At 40.4% G+C, this 16349-nt stretch overlaps 1 long non-coding RNA gene across 1 annotated transcript; it reads right to left on the reverse strand.

Annotated features, from left to right (window-relative positions):
- Window positions 1-1986: 1986 nt before the first annotated feature.
- Window positions 1987-9311, reverse strand: LOC132322233 (uncharacterized). Its single transcript, XR_009485052.1, has 2 exons — window positions 4054-9311; window positions 1987-3374 (listed from the first exon to the last, which is right to left on the reverse strand). It is a non-coding gene; the product is annotated as an uncharacterized LOC132322233 (long non-coding RNA).
- Between the last annotated feature and the right edge of the window lie 7038 nt (window positions 9312-16349).

Raw genomic sequence — 16349 nt, forward strand, 5'->3', positions numbered from 1 at the left:
CCAAAACTCCATCAGAACCATCAGCACCAAGTCCTGCACTTGCAATTCTGCACAGAAATTTCTCCCTGACCAGCTTGTGGTCAGTAGGTTACATTTGTTTACCTTCTTGTTTTCTATATTTTCCTTGAAAAGAGGAACTCCTTGTCTTCTTTCCCAGCTTCCAAAGCTCTCTACTAAATATTGAAGTTTCTATATCTCTGCAGCCTTGAATGTAAGTGTAATATATCACTGGGATGCCTTTTTTGCTCACCTCCCTCTGATGCAGCTGTCCCTTTCCTCCTAGATACAGCTGATGCAGCTCTCCCTTTCCTCCTAGATACAGCTCTCCCTTTCCCTTCTAAGAATTTGATCAAAATTATTAAGGGATCAGACATGGGGTTGTGTTTTTGGGGCACCTACAGGATTAACTGTTAATAAGGTGGTGGTGGTAGTGGTGGTGGTGCAAGTAGGCAATTTCCATCACACTTCATTTCAGTGATGAAACATGCATGATTTAAGAGAACTCTTCAGAGGGACAGCACACAAGCCCAGTGACAATCGTGTGTTTTGTTGAATAGACAGGCTACATTTCCTGTTAACTCCTGAAAGATGCCCAGAGCCGCCAACTTTCAAAAGAAATAACCCCTGCCCCAACCTTAAAGCAAACAAAAAATCCTTAAATAATCTAGCATCTGTGGATGTCATGCTGACTCTTTAATGAGGAAGATTTGTCTGACAGTTACTTTCCCTTCCTGATTGGGCAGCCATGAGCATGATTAGATATAATTTTCTGAGACCTGCCATTCCCCCCCATGTTCTGATATGAAACAAGTAATGCCCTTCTGCTTTACATCTGACCTTGACAAGGGTGTTTCTCATTTCCTCCCCACTTTTCCCCTCCTAATCCTTCCTGAAAACATGTGCCTGCTGAATAAATTGGATCCAGAGTTTTTAATTGGCATCTTCCTGGTGTTTTCGCCTATGGTTGAATTTTACAAGAGTAAGGTCCTTTTAAAGGGATAGAGGAGATGACTTCCCCTTTGACAACAAACCAGCCGTGATCTTTGCTCCTGTACCCCATCACCATCTCTGTGGATGCCTCGAGTGTAGGTGCTCTTCCTGCTAGGATGATATGGTTTGACAAATGCCATGCTCTAAAGACATTTCAGCAAATCAACCTTCTGCAGTGAGGTGCTTAAAAGTAGAGGCAATCAGCCTGCTTAAGCACAAATTTAACAAAACCTTTTTTCCCTCTCTTGAGGCAGGTCATCTTGGCCTGAAAATGACATATGAATGATCATTTATTCGTGGATGTCTTTCACTTATAATTTAGAATAGGTAAATGAGAAAAGGATATGAGCACAGCCACTAGAAGAATTTAAATCATTTCAACAATCAACAAACCAGATTTGGGACTGAAATAATACACTTGCAGTCTCCAGTATGCTGCATTAGATTCCATCTTGAAAACATAAATATGCTCAAAAGACCTGTAGGCTACTGCTTAAAAGTAAAGATAACATTGCTCCCTGGCAACTACCCCTTCTATTTATCAAATTACTTTTACACAGGGACTCAAAATGGTTGATAAAATTTTTTCTTCCCAAATGAAACTAATCCTAAATTTCAGAATTGTTGTGGTTTCCCATAAAAGATGAAGCATTTTTAGATTACTTTTCCCTTTATGTGCATCACTGCCAGAAACAAACTAGTACTGAAGCCTACATTACTGACAAAAACTACCACAAAATAGAAGTGTACTAATTTTTTGAATTACAACTGTATGTTCACTTCCTGATTCTTGTTATAGTGCTGTCTTTATCAGACCTCCTCCAATAAAATGTCACTTACAAGAAATGTGCACTGTTAAATGTCAAATTAGCATCCCTTGACCTTCTTGTGTTTTAAGGATGTGGCTGAATGCCTACTATTACAGGCAGCTTGCAGTGGGACACTGCAGGGCGCTAGTAAAAGACCACTTTTGAAGACAATGAAGGCACTAAATGGTTCACAGAATTTCATTTATGGTTTGGGAATAAAAAGGATCAGGATGATTGTAGCTCAGATACAGTAGACAGCCCCTTTCTACAAATGCACACTCCAGCAACAAGACCCTCATTGCCAACTAGGAAAGCCAAGTCCTTGCAAGACCAGCAGAGAGGAAGAAAACATCATCTGTCAAAAGATCAGGGAGGCATTCAAGTAATCACTCTCACTTAAAATATTTCCTTCAAAATGCTTTGATCAGACTTGTTTTTCTTTCTAAAAGATTTGTTCCAGAGAGTTTTGAACCACAGCAGGGTGTTAATGATCAGGCCCTTCTATCAATAGAATTTGCCTGAAAAACACTATGGGGAAAGCAAGTATCACAATGCTTCGGCTTTTGTTTACCTCATCTGTATTGAGAGTGGAAAAAAACAAAAACAGATCCATCCCTTAATCAGAAAACCCTATGGCATTACCAAAGGATGAAAAAACCTGACAGAATTCAACAGGCTAATTTAATAAAAGGTTGTTGGAGGGAATTCTGCGCACTGGCTTAAGAACTGGTTTCCTAACACTGTTGAAATTCCATTCTGCTGCAGTAATTTCCATACGTAGAAGAATATTCTTATGCTGTCTTATCAATTTCACTGTTTTCTCATTCTTTATTGAAAGAACACTAAATGAAAAGAACTCAGCAAAACTTCTCAGGGAAAACAGCCGGTTTTAATCACTCCTGCTCCTTGTACTTCACCATATCACACAGACAGTAAAGTAGCTTTCAGACAAATATGCCACATTAAAGAGCCAGCATGCAGTTTTAAGACTAAGAGGCTAGGGTTTTCAGGGATTTGGAGCTGCTGTGGTGTGGGCCAAGGAGGAAAGGGAGAGATTGTCTTCTCTTAAATTGGCATAATCACAAGGAAAAGGTGGCACTGGACCAAAATTTCAGAGAATCCAAAAATTTCCTGCTGACTCCCCAGATCCTGATAATGCACTGAATTTCATATTGGTTAGGTAATACAGAAAAACAAAAGTTTGGGGATGCAATCTCTCTGTCTCTGTCCCTTAAATATTAAATATTCATGTTCAATACGAGCTAATCAGGACAGGGGCCAACTGCCACAGAGTTCCCACCTCAGTCAGCTTTTCAGGAACGTATTTCTGCGTGCTGTTAGCAACCTGGCTTTCAGGAAAGGTGAACATCCTACGTATTTCCACTTCATACAGCTGATGAAATCAGGCCTGCACTTCAGCAGGGCTCCCAGGAGATCTGCTTTCAGGACGACAACTCTGAACAGTGTCAGCTGGCTCTACAAGGCACCACACAAAGACTCAAAGGTTTGCCCACTGAACTGACAGAGTCACCCCAAAGGTTGCACAACCAGAAACATTTGATCAGAGTCATCCACCTATTAAAAAGAGAAAGGTAAAAAAGAGAAAGTAAAATAAAATTAAGAACATGAATCAGATGTCTGGAAGAAGTTACTCTGTGAATAGAGGTTTCCATCATGCTTGCTTTTTGTTCCCAAGTAATTTTTATTCTACTGCCATGAGACAACAACAACAAAAAATATGAAGACCATCACAATTAGATTTAGGCATCTCTCTGTCCATTCTCAAGTTTTTAGAGTAAAGCCAGAATGGAAGAGCTACACGACTTCTCAGACTAGAAAGCTCTGACTATAAGAATGTATTCTCTTTCATTTAGAAATGCATTATCTCAACTACATCTTAGGAACAGATATGTAGATTTAATTCAGTAGAGAGCCTGTACTAAACTTTCATGTTGCAAAAATTTGGGTTCAGAAGTAATCACCATGCATCATGTGAAGAACAGGCTTTAGACTCCTTTTTTAGCATAGGGAGAAATGGTCTATAAAATGTAATAATCAAAAGCAAGCAGGGAAAGAGTCATCCCTAGGAAGACAACAAGCTTAAAACAAATGGATTTGGCACAGATAAGTAGCATCCATAATGATAACTCTGACCCTAGATATCTTAGTGCTTCAGAGCAAGCCCATTTTCTGGCTACCATGCAAAAGAAAAAAACAAACTCACACTATAGTACTTTGATATATGACCATTTACCTTCAGTTCTGAGGAAGCTACATGTCTGTCACTGATGAGAAGAGGGAAGTAACTATGGTAGCCTCTCCATGAATCTGTGAAACAAATTAACAGACTTCCACGTTTTGTATTGGGAAATAGAAGGAAAAAATAATTTCACAAAGGTAATACAGCAGACACAAGCCACCTCCTGCCTGCATAGTATCATACATATCTCAACAAAGCAAGATCTTGAGGGAGGAGACAGTGTGGACATCAGACACAGGATGCCCACCATGCCACACATGCCTACCATGCCACACATGCCCACCATAGGGCTGACTCCCTGCACAGATATTGATAAGTTATTAAATATTATATTACATATAGTCAGGTTTTATTTTAATTGCATATATTTATTCTTCATTATCAAAGTGCCTATTGCCAGGAATTTACCTGACACAGTAAGCCTTGAATAACAAGGAAAAAAAAAAAGTTGGATTTTTAGGCCCTGCAGCTATATAAGTTTTAGGGAGTGAAGCCCTGTGTGTAGTGCCTGTGCAGCACCCTGACTGGTGTGCTCCAAATGAAATCACCATTCTCCTCCTGGAAGGGAGGCTGTGGGTGAGGTGAGCCAGAGGGCGGACAGATGTGAGTCTGCAGTGGGGAGGGAGGGGGGAGGAGGGAGAGATGAAATAGGCAAATGTGGAACGTGCACGGAGCACTTAAAAATTGCACATTATGCTCTTCAACACCTTTTCTTCCCTCCCCAACATCCCAGTACCTTCAGATTGGAAGGGCAATCCTCATCACAATGCTGGCAAATGAAGTTGTTTTTAAAGAAAAGCTGACCAGCTGGAAGTCTTAGAACATCAAGAGAGAGGGAGGGGGAAAAAAAAGAAAAAAAAGGAAAAAAAAAAAGCAAATCTAAAGTCTCTGGATTTCAACACAGACATTAATGTGATATTCATAAGGAATAAATGCTATGCTGTCACAACCAGTGAGTCAAAACTGCCATGACTGACTTAAGTGGTGAACACAGTCTGAATCTAAAGCTTCAGGACAAAATAAGGGACTGAATGTGGGTGAGATTCTGCTGCCTGAAAATAGAGATATGGCTCAGATCCTCAGCAGCTCAGAAAGCAGAGTTGACCACAGACCAAATCACTTCTCCAGCTCTCACACACAGTATCAAGGGCCTGTAAGACTGGACAAGAATTAAAATCAGGCACTTTGGGGAATGAGAAGTGTAGGACTATCAGTTTCCTTGTCAGAACAATATTGCTTTGGTCTGTGGGACCTTGCACAGGCTCTACCAACCACTGCCAAGCCACACAGCTCTTGAAATGCTTTGAGGTACCTGGCTTCCACTGGCAGTTTTCTTAACCTTAACCTTTCTTAATTCCTTAACCTAAGGAATTTGCATGAAGAATGCTGTCATGGAAATTTTATCCCATTTTGCAATGATGATGGATGTTTCCTTGTTTCGTGGTACCATCAGACTCTTTTCAAATCTGCAACGCTTGTTTTCACAGCAATGCTTGCAGCAGCAAGATTCAAAGGCTAACTTCATGGTACTGTTTCATACTTTCAGTTTATGTAATTTCATGCTTTTTCCACCCTTCAATTTAACTGACCCCAACATTATGTATTATTTAAAGAGTACACCAGAATGACATACTTTGCTCTGTACATTTTTTATTCATCCTCTATTACATCACCTTTTCCTCCCCTCTGACCTAAGAAGTTAATTCCTTTTTATCTTTTCATAAGGAACAGGTTGTTATCTGCAAAAATAAACCATTGACTGTCAATATAAGGAGATAGAGAGGCATGGTAAGAACATACTGTGAGGTTGAATGATATAATTACAATTACTTTTGCTTCTATTTTCTGCCTTGTTCTCTATTTTTTTATCCATAATGCTTCAATAAGATGCACTGAGCAGACCTTTTAGTCCCAGCTCTACCTTTCTGATAATGTGGAAAATGTTATGGTTTTGTTTGCTCAAATGTAGTATAAATATTGCAAGGCTTTTGAGCGTGAAAATCTTGTCTTGAAACACCAGAAGGTAGAAAAAGATATACTGTAGGTCAGAAATGTTCACTGGTGTGTTTGAGTGATCATCCGTGCAAATCCTCTATTTCATCCATATACCAAGAGCTGTACCTCAGAGAGATGAAAGCAGAACACTCACCACCTTCCAGGAAACTTCTGGAGAAGTCTCCTCAGCAACATAATCACCCTGTGGCATAATGCCACTTCGAGGTAATCTGTAAACCTGCAAATCCAGAGGCTAGCAGATTAGGCCACCTAGGCTGAAAAGATTTCCTTGAGTAGGTGGCTGAGGTGTAGCCTAGCATGCTGATAAAGCCTTCAGACTTAATGTCACTGGCAACCCCAGACTTGACAAACCCTGACACACTGTCAACCAGAGTCTTTTCTCATTTCCCATATTTTCTCACTTAAAGTAATCCCTGCATACCTGTGTTGCTCATATTAAAGGACTCGGGGCTTAGGGAAATGGTCCCAGAAAAGCAGGGTGTGACTTTCTGAAAAAACCAAATGAACCATGGAGTACCCAGTGTTCCTGAAGACAGCTGCCTCTCCCACAGCTGGCGGAGCACACAGCCACATGAGGCACAGTTGTGGCTGAACCATCAGTGGTCTGGCGTCCACACACTGCCTGCCACTGCTCTCTATGACCCCAGTGACTGATGGCATGAGGGAATGAAAAAATCCCAAACCTCAGACACCACAAAGAAAGAAAGACACGAACTTCACCACAATCCATTTGTGATCCCAGTGGAACTTTATGAGTTGTTGGAAATTTAATGGGCCTGCTAGCGTGTTGGCCACTACAAATCATTTATTTTAATGCAAGTGTTTTATTTATTTTAATGCAGCTTCATTGACAATAAATGATCATTCTGAATTTGTACTACAGAGACCAAGGACAGAATTTGTGAATTTTTCAAGTTTTAGTTAAAACTGCAATTTATGAAATGATTCATGCTGGGATGTAAAATACTATAGCTAAATGGTTTTTTCCTTTTTGCTCTGTGCCAGCACTTACCATTTTTATTTGTAGCTTCTTTTTTATTTTTAAGGCTTTCTTTTCCCTGCAAACACCTGACGTAACGCAGCCCACAACACAGGAATAAATGTAGCCATTATGGACACAGGACGCTAAACACTGCTCACTTGCTCTTGTGCCATAAAGAAAACACAGTTACATTCATTCACAGAGAATGACCATATTCATGGTGCTTGCTATGCTACTATTTTTACTTCAACCCTATAGTTAGATTTTATATTTTCAATAGTAGGAAGGGGAGAAACTTTCTCACTGGAATCTCTTTCCAAGTCCCTGGGACAACATAAAATGAAGGACATTGTCTAGCAATGATTTGAGAGCAATAAAAAAATCACAGGGTTAGAAATACAGCTTGAGTTTTCCAGAAGGCTATTGGGTGCACTGGAGATGGACTAGTTATACAGCTAATTCTTTGGTTTCCTACAAAATGGACAACTCTATTTATGAGATTAATGCATTCCCACACGTTAGTAAATACAGCATGAGTGAACTAGTGGTTACTACACTGGGCTCCTTGCCTTTTGAAATCAGATGAGTCATGAGGTACCAGGGCAGCCCTGTCCTGTTTCACAGACTTCATCTTCACAAACACAGACCTGAATTAAAAGTGCAGGTCTCATAAAGCTAAAGAAAAGAAACTACACAGTTCTGCTTCAATGTTTTGTTTCTACAGTGGCTTTAGAAGGAATTAGGCTTGTAACCCAGGGTGTTGGAGTGATTTCATTGTGTTATATATTTGTTAACTTATACCAAGTAGTGACTGTGCAATGAATGAACAACAAAATACCAAGAACTCCAGACTTGCTCAGGTTATACTCAGGGTAAATTTCTTTGTATAATATTTTTTCAGTCTCAAGGCAATGTTAGCAAAACCTCAATCTGCTCTTTCACAGGATGGCAAAATGCCAGGTCTTCAATTTTTGGATGAAACTGTGGTGCGGTTCATGATGTTTGCAGTACAATAGTCAGTTTTGGCACAAGTGCTTCCATAGAAATACACTGGACATTTAGAAAATACCTATTTATATTTCAACATGAGGTGCAGAAATTAAGAAATCTCAGATGTGTCTCACAAAGCAATCCATTAAATCGACTCCCAAAAACCAGTGACAATTTCTTCTCTGATGAACTTGAAGTTGTTTTCAGGCATTTGGCAAGAACCAAACAATTTAAAAAGCAGAGAACTGTTTTGATGGAATATTATGCAAAGTAGCATACTTTAGTAATGTATTTTTTAAACACATTTCAACATTTTACAGAAAGATAACTGCTCTTTAGAAAAGCTAATTAGAGATGGCAAAAGTAAAATTTGAAAAATTGTGAAAAAAATCTATTAACATTTGTTCAAATATATGTGTTTTCAAATTGTACAGCATTTATTTTTCACACATTTTTTTCCTAATATTTTTCTAAATATGCTGTATCTTCATATGCATAGTGAGAAATCAGGTAGAACACATGTTTGTAAAAAGAATATTTTTTTGACTTTGTAAAGTACCTGGAGAAGTAGCAAGAGCGGATGAGGAAATTGAAATAGACTTTTAGAAAAGAACATGAGAAATACCTCAGATGCATGCTGTTTGTTAGCTATGGGTTTAGATCTCTGCAGTCTGCTGCATACTATCCGGCCTAGAAGTAAAAGAAAACCTCCTGTTCTTGTACTCTTACAGATTTAGGAAGTCCTGTAAGTCAAACAATGAATGCTCTTTTAATAGTCACAAAACCACAACTATTTCCTTGGTTTTATTCACCCCTTACAAATTAAAACTCTGGTTTCATTGAAATTATAGAGCAGCTAAGATTTCATCCAGTATCCATGCTGATCTGCAAGTTTAAAGGACTAGGAAGTTCAAGATCCCTTGGGTTTTCAGTCTCTGAACACAGAAACATAGAAAAGTTTTAGCACCAAACTTGCTGTGTGCATCCCAGACGGTCTGTGACCCCAGCAGTCTTTTGGCACCCGCTCACCCTGACTCCCCAGCTGCTTTCACACCTGCCAGAGCGAACACTTCTCCCACATGGAAAAGCTGGCATGGCAGCACCGGCTTGTTCAGGTCCACCCAGTGAGAGAAGCTCCAAGGCGTAAATCGACAGGCACAAACCCGCTGGCTGTGGCTGCTCCGCATCCACCTTCTCTCCCCCTTCCTCTCCATGCAAGAGGTCCCAAAAGTTATGAAAATACTGAGTCCTGGTGCTTTTTGTTTTTAATCAGGGGGAGAGGAGGTGTGGGGGGAAGGGGAGTTTTGGCAGCCAGCAGAACACGTTACCATGCTCTGATGGGAAGGACTCGTCCAGCAAGCAAGGACAATAACTCACTTGTGCTGGGCCCTACCACATCAATGTCACACAGGAAGCGTATGCAAAGGCCACAAGGAACAAACTACGGCCCAACTATATTTTCACAGGAGGAGATGTAAACCTGATGGATAGAAGGAACATTACACACTGAACCTTGCTGGCAGGCTGGTCATATACAATAACAAATTTGCAGTTAAAGAGCACAGGGGTTTAATGAGCTTCCTTTACTTCAAAGAAATTCTTTCCCCTCCAACCAAATATGGGCTTTTTCTTTCTTAGTCAGAGCTGGAATTCTACAACAGCTCAGTTATAATCCTAATTCAGCACCACAACCAGCATGATAAATTTATTTTGTTGGACAATTATTGGATTATCCAATTATTTGTAGTTCGAAGCAGGGTGTGGGAGGGGAATCACACAAAAACTTGTTGTTCCAGCATACAGAATAATCTGAATTCATGTTCACTTAGTATTTTATACATCTCTGGTCAATAATTCTATGGAATCTGTACCTTTGTGAAGTAGTTTCTCCCACAAGAATCTAGTGGCAGGATCAGCCATTTTCAAATGCATAACCTTGTGGGTAGAACCATCTTCCCAAACTCCTGCTTTTCATAAGAATGACTTGTAGGAGTTATGAGGAAAGAATGAAACCTTTCTCTCAAGTTTCACAAGAATTTTAGAACATGTCTTAGAGGAGTTTTCTATTGATATGGCCAGCAGTATAGAAATACAGGTGTGTAAGGACTTGCCTGCTTGGACAAGTTCCATTTCATGCAACGAACAAGGAACTGTGAGCTAGACATTCCTTCTGGAAAGAGAATTTCCCAATACTTCCTTCATATTAAAAAGTCATAAATTACATTCTCCCAAAACAAATAAATGAAGGTAATTCAGAACCAACAGCCTCAAATCACACAGTCACATCAGAAGAGGACTGGAGCAAGATCAAAACCCTGGGACCCTCCAGGAGCACAGGAGCATCCGAGAAAGTGATCTGCGAGCCACACTACAAAGGAAGGAAGTTATTCCTCCCCCCTTACCTCTGAAACAACTGTTCCTGCTGGTTTTGACCTGGGGAATATATTTTTTATTAACCTTGGCAAAGTCAGTAAGGCCAAGCAAAACCAGACCATTCAGGTGCCTGAGAAACAGTATTTGCAAAAGCAGTAGTAGACCTCAGAGAGTACCCATGCCCTGGCAGACATTCATGCATAGGGATGTGGCAATGCCTCTGCCAGACTTCTGATCCAGCATGCACAGTGTGCAACTGCAGCACACACCAGTCAGATGGCCTGTAGATGACAAACAGCTATAGCCCTCTCTTGACTGATTCATGTAGGATCCTAGCCAAATACAAAGCTGAAAGCCCTTTCATAGTGGCTACCAGGTGCTGCATGGCCTGGCAACTTCTGCCTCCAGCTATTCATGTAATCAGTATTTTTAGTCGCAAAAAGGCAAAAATTAATAAGCTGACACAAGGGACAGGTCATGGACAAATATGTGCCTCTACAAAATCACTAACATAGTAGATGTGCAAACTAGAATAGATGGTAAACTCTATGACAATTTTTTGGGAATACAAGGGTGAAAACTCATGCCAGTCTCCGGGAGGGGAAACAAATGCAGAAATTTGTCTGATAGCTCTTGTTCAATGTCTTCCAGTGAAGCTGTAGGCAGCAGAAGTGTCCTTTTTTCCTGAAGAATAGGCCATTGCCAAGTTTCTGGTGTGCATGTAGAATTCAGAATTTGGCTATGTCTGGCTGGTGACAGATGTTACATCTCAGTTTGGTTCCCATTATCAGATCAGCCCTCCAAGTGATGAGTCCAGGCCCAACAGGGATTTCAGAAGAAGGCTTCCTTCTTCTGTAGCCTGGCTGAATAATCTCATATGGTAAGCACTTTTGCCTTTCTCCTCCTTGTTTCCAACATACACCCAGAGAGGATGAAAAGGAAGCCACTCTTTTCACGCAAAATTGTCCTGCTGGAATTTGACTAGACTTAAGAGGGCTCTCACTAGGCTTAGCCAAGAAGGCACAGAAAGATGGCCAGGCATTTCTCTGGTCTTGCTCTCTTGGGACAGATCAATAATACATACATGAGCCCATTTACACTTATTTCACCCAGACCCTTACATTGGATGCAGAAAGAGGTTGTCCCATGGTTCCAGTGCACCACAGGATTATCTTTATCCTGCAGTTGGCATCCCACAGCTGTATGAAAATCTTGGTAGAGGACAGAATATTTCTCTGATAAGCAACAGGCTGCTAAACTATTTGATTTCATCAAACATTCAATGAAACTCTGAACATGTCTACAGTTCTTGAAGCTCTTATTTATGTCTCCTCCTACTTGTTTTTATAAAGGAATTAGTTTCGTTAAGGAGTGCTTATTTTTTCATATTCTTGTATGAAAAAGTCTAGCTTACTTTTTTTACCTTACTTTATCTCAAGTAAGATAAACTTGAGGCACTATTTCAAGTGATTATCACTTCAAGCTTAGAAATCTACATACCAGCATGTAAAAACAAATTAATATTCATATTCGTTGGTGTTTCAGACCCCTAGAACTCAGTCTGCCTCCCTTTCTGTTCCTTTTTTTCCCCCCTTCCCATAAGTTTATACTAAATATTATAATTACAGGAAAATTTTGGTAATAAACATGAGAAAAATAGAGACAGATAATGGTAAAAACAACCATCTGGCTTACAACAGTCCTCTAAACATCTACTCAAAAGTACCAAAATCTCTGTATTCTTGGTTCTTTATCCTCTGTATTTATTTCATACACAGTCAATAATATTCCATTATGGAATGAGGCTTGACCTCTAGTTTTGAGTTTATATCAAATCTCAGTGGTAGGTATGAGTTAAAAAGAGTATAGACTAATCCAAAAAGAAAATCATTATTATCTCATCATAGGCATCTCTACTAAGGATTAGAGAAGAGGGAACAAAAGGATGGGTCACAGAACAAAAGGGAAAGGTTGAACTTGGAAAGCAAGTGCCATGCTCAGCATCAACTACCATGAGAAATAATTTCATTATTAACAGCTTTTGTCTTAAACTAGACATGAGAAAGTTAAGCACATGATGGCCTGAATAATGATTTCTGAGAGTATATAAATTTCTTAAAGCATTCTTAATATCCTACATGCCCTGAAATGACTTTTGTTTTGTTTTGTTGTTTATTTGTTTTGGTTTTTGGTTTATTTATTTTGTTTGGTCTGTTTTTTTTTTTTTTTTTTTTTTTGGTAGGGTGGGTAGTGGGTTTTTTTGTTTTGCCTTTTTTTTTTTTTTTTTTGACTCTTTACACTTGTGGTGTTATTTGTTTGCATATTTGAACCTGTGGTACCTGTGTAGAGATGTCTGAAAACCCTTCCTTCTGAGGTATATTCAGATGAAATGAAATAAAATTTCTCTGCACAGAGAGAGAACCATATTTGTTCACTGAAGAAATTAAATGGGAAGCAAAAGCAAGTGCCAATATATCAGAAGAACCATAGAGTTTATTAACTCCATGTAGTTTTACAAAGGGTAGAATGCCTCTGAACAAGAACCTGCTCAAAAGCCTTCACTTAAATGTATTTCTCTGTTTTTGAAGAAAATAAAGGCAAGACCTATTTCCATTAAGTTTTCAAGGCATTATTTTTTCAATTCATTTTTTGTGTAGGAATTCAGAGAGGAAGAAAATTTCATGGAAGCTTTCCCAGACAAAAAACATGGCAGATGAGGAAATAATAGTAGTGGTTTGACATAATTGACTTTCTGGGAGGTTTTACATTACAGAGAAGAAAATCTTTTCTAAACTTTTGGTGAACTTTGGTATATTTGAAAAATTTTAGATACAAATTAAAGAAAACTTGAAGAGCACAGATATCAAATCCTCAGCAAAATAATGCAACATTTGAAGAATGAAATTCTAGTATTTAAGTTTATTAATTATCAATGTGACTGTGTCACACTGCAAAAATAATCCTTGTTTATTCTGTAACTATACTGCATGGTTTTCTTAAACTTCCTCTGCAGCAGCTAAAAGTGCCAAGGACAGGATATGAGATGGGATGGCCCACTGGTCTGAATAACTTCTTTGAACCAATGCCAATCTCATACTTCAATCCCAGACAGCAATTACCACACAGCCACTCAATCACTAGCCTTCTGTTGGAATGGGGGAGAGAATCAAAAGGGTGAAAGACGGAAAAGTTGTGGTTTGAGGTAAGTACAGCTTAAGCAACAACAACAGTAATAGAAAGGAAAACAACAAAACGACAGGAGACATAAAATCCATTAAAAACAAGCTATGCAAAACAAGGGAAGAACAAAATCTACCTTGCTTGTCAGCATTAGGGGATCTACTAGTCAGGCTGCCCCTGTCCAATCAAAACTTTTATGTACTGTATAAGGGGATAATGTTCCTGCATCGAACATAAAAAATACGCTGGGGAAAGCAGTCTGCATTATTCTTGCCTCAGGCTAAGGCAGGCCCACCTGTGATAAAACCTTGCTTTTGCTCAAGGGCCTGAGTGACTGGGGTTTCCTATCTGAGCTTGCTGTGCGACAAGTGCAACTCACTCCATGTAGCATCAGCCACATGATGTGTATAGGAGACCCTGCCCAGCCCAGCACTGGCAATCAGAGCGACTTGAGAAGCCGTGCTTCAGTGCCCATCACTTCAGAGCAGCTTGAAACCCTTTGTAAGCTTCAAGTATCTCCTTTTCAGCTGGACTATAATGGGCCTTAGATCCTCTGTACGCCCAGCTCCAAAGCCCTAAGGGTCGACCTTGAGTTTCCCCTGCTACTTTCTGTCAGAGGCTCCAGGAAAGAGCATCCCCAGCTGCAGTGTAGAACACATTGTTTACAACTTACGCATATTGAATTATCATCCACTGAAGTGGGTGAGTTTTTTTCAAATTTGAATAAACTGAGTTTATTCAAATTCCTGCTGTTGCTCAGAGCCCCCATGTGAAAACTGATTTTCTTTCCAGTTTCTTGACAAAGAGGGCCAACACTCAGACTAATTTGGGGTGTGCCCTCTCCAAAACCCCACAACACCTAAGAAACCTTGTTTCCTGTTTTCTAGTTGGTGGAAACACTGCTGTTATCTACTTTACCTCATCCATTGGGACATGACTTCCATCTTGCCATCTTACTCCTAAAAACTGGATCTACTGAGTAGGTCCCTTGATGTCACTTTTGCTTAGAGCAAAGTCAGACCATTTTCTTCCCATTTTTCTTTTCAAAACCCTCATCTGCTGTGTTGCTCCATACAATGATGTTATCAATATATTCCAGGTGTTCTGGAGCTTCACCCTGTTCCAGTGCAGTCTGGATCAATCCACGGCAGATAGTGCGGCTGTGTTTCCATCCCTGGCACAGTCAGGTCTAGGATGGACCTGACTGGACATCCCTCCAAGTGTAAACAAACTGTGGCCTGCTTTCTGCTGCCAGAGGGATTGAGAAAAACACGTCACCAATGCCAGTGGTGGCACCACTTGGCTGCCTTTGACTCGTGCTAGTATTAAAGCTCCAGAATTTACACCAGTTGGGTGTGGCAGCACTCAGAGGTGGCATTCACTCAGGCCATGATATTCTACCCTTAGTCTCCATCCCCATTAGACTTTCACACTTGCTAGATGGGGCTGTTAAGGGATAAGCAGGTCCTGCTGATCACTCCTTGGCTCTCCAGCCAGCGAACCACCTCATGGGTAGGAATTACAGAGTCTCCTTTGGAGCCTTATTACCTCCCATGCACAATTATGGTGGTGCTGGCACCTGCTGCTCTTCAGCAACAGGAGAGTCCTCTGAGACCAGGCAAGGTAGACAGAGGCCTGATTTCCTCTGCCTCCAAGGTGTAAACACCTAAGGCCAATTTACCATTTTCTGTCCTTTAAATTTCCTCTCCTGAGATAGTCTACGACAAGGATGCCTCTGGGCCGGTGACAATGGGTTGCTCTTGCCGCTCATTCCCAATCAAGCTGACTCCAGACTTCCATAAAGGCAGCCGTTTGGATCCCCCTGTCACAAGTGGGTTCTGTCTCTGCACAGTCTGATGGCATTAGGTACACTTTGCGCTGCACCAGTGTCTACCAAAGCCTTGTATTCCTGTGCTGCTGCTGTGCCAGGCCATCAAATCCACACAGTCCAGTAAGTCCTGGTCAGTATTCATTATTCGCTTCTTGTAAATACAAATCAGAACTCTCTCTTTATTAAGATCAGAAATAAGACCAGCTCTTCCGGACTGTTTGGGAACTGCACACTAGAAACCAGAGCAGCAATTTTCCTTGAAGAACACTGTTTTGTGATTGGTTTTCCCTGCAACTCATGAACCCATGTCTCTAGGGTCAAAGCAGATGTTCCATAACCCTTCATCATTTCCTCTCCATGGTCATGCAGGCAAAAGTATAGAGTGGCCAATGGTGTGTACCCACTGTATCCTCTCTCTTGAGCAGAGGAATGCTTATTGCTAATTTATAAGATACTGATCCCTACACATGGGAAGTACATCCTCTTCAAAATGTGGGAACCCCTGGGACAATTTCTCCATTGACAACATGCAGGCCTGGAGGGAGGAAGAGAGACTTTCTCTGTACTGACACAGCTATCCAGCCAATTCAATCCACCTTTTGTCCCTCCGTGTCTTTCCAAATCATTACTGCTAATAAATTTGCAGAGCACATGGCTTACTTACAGGGACATGGCATCAGAAGAAGAATCACTAAATATCCAGAGTTCCACTTCTTCACAAGCTCAGCTGAACCACACAGGCTTTGTAGGTATGCACTGCTTGAGACATAGGGGAATGGAACATGTTAGTGTTTTGTGGTTAAATATTTGGTAATCCATGTGGACCATGGTTAATATTTAAAGTCTAAGCCAAACCACTAAAGCAATTCACTGCTCATCAGACGACAGAACTCCAGGTCAAATTACCTGAGCGCGGGT

The sequence above is a fragment of the Haemorhous mexicanus genome, chromosome Z (assembly GCF_027477595.1).
Source record: "Haemorhous mexicanus isolate bHaeMex1 chromosome Z, bHaeMex1.pri, whole genome shotgun sequence".
NCBI lineage: Eukaryota > Metazoa > Chordata > Aves > Passeriformes > Fringillidae > Haemorhous > Haemorhous mexicanus.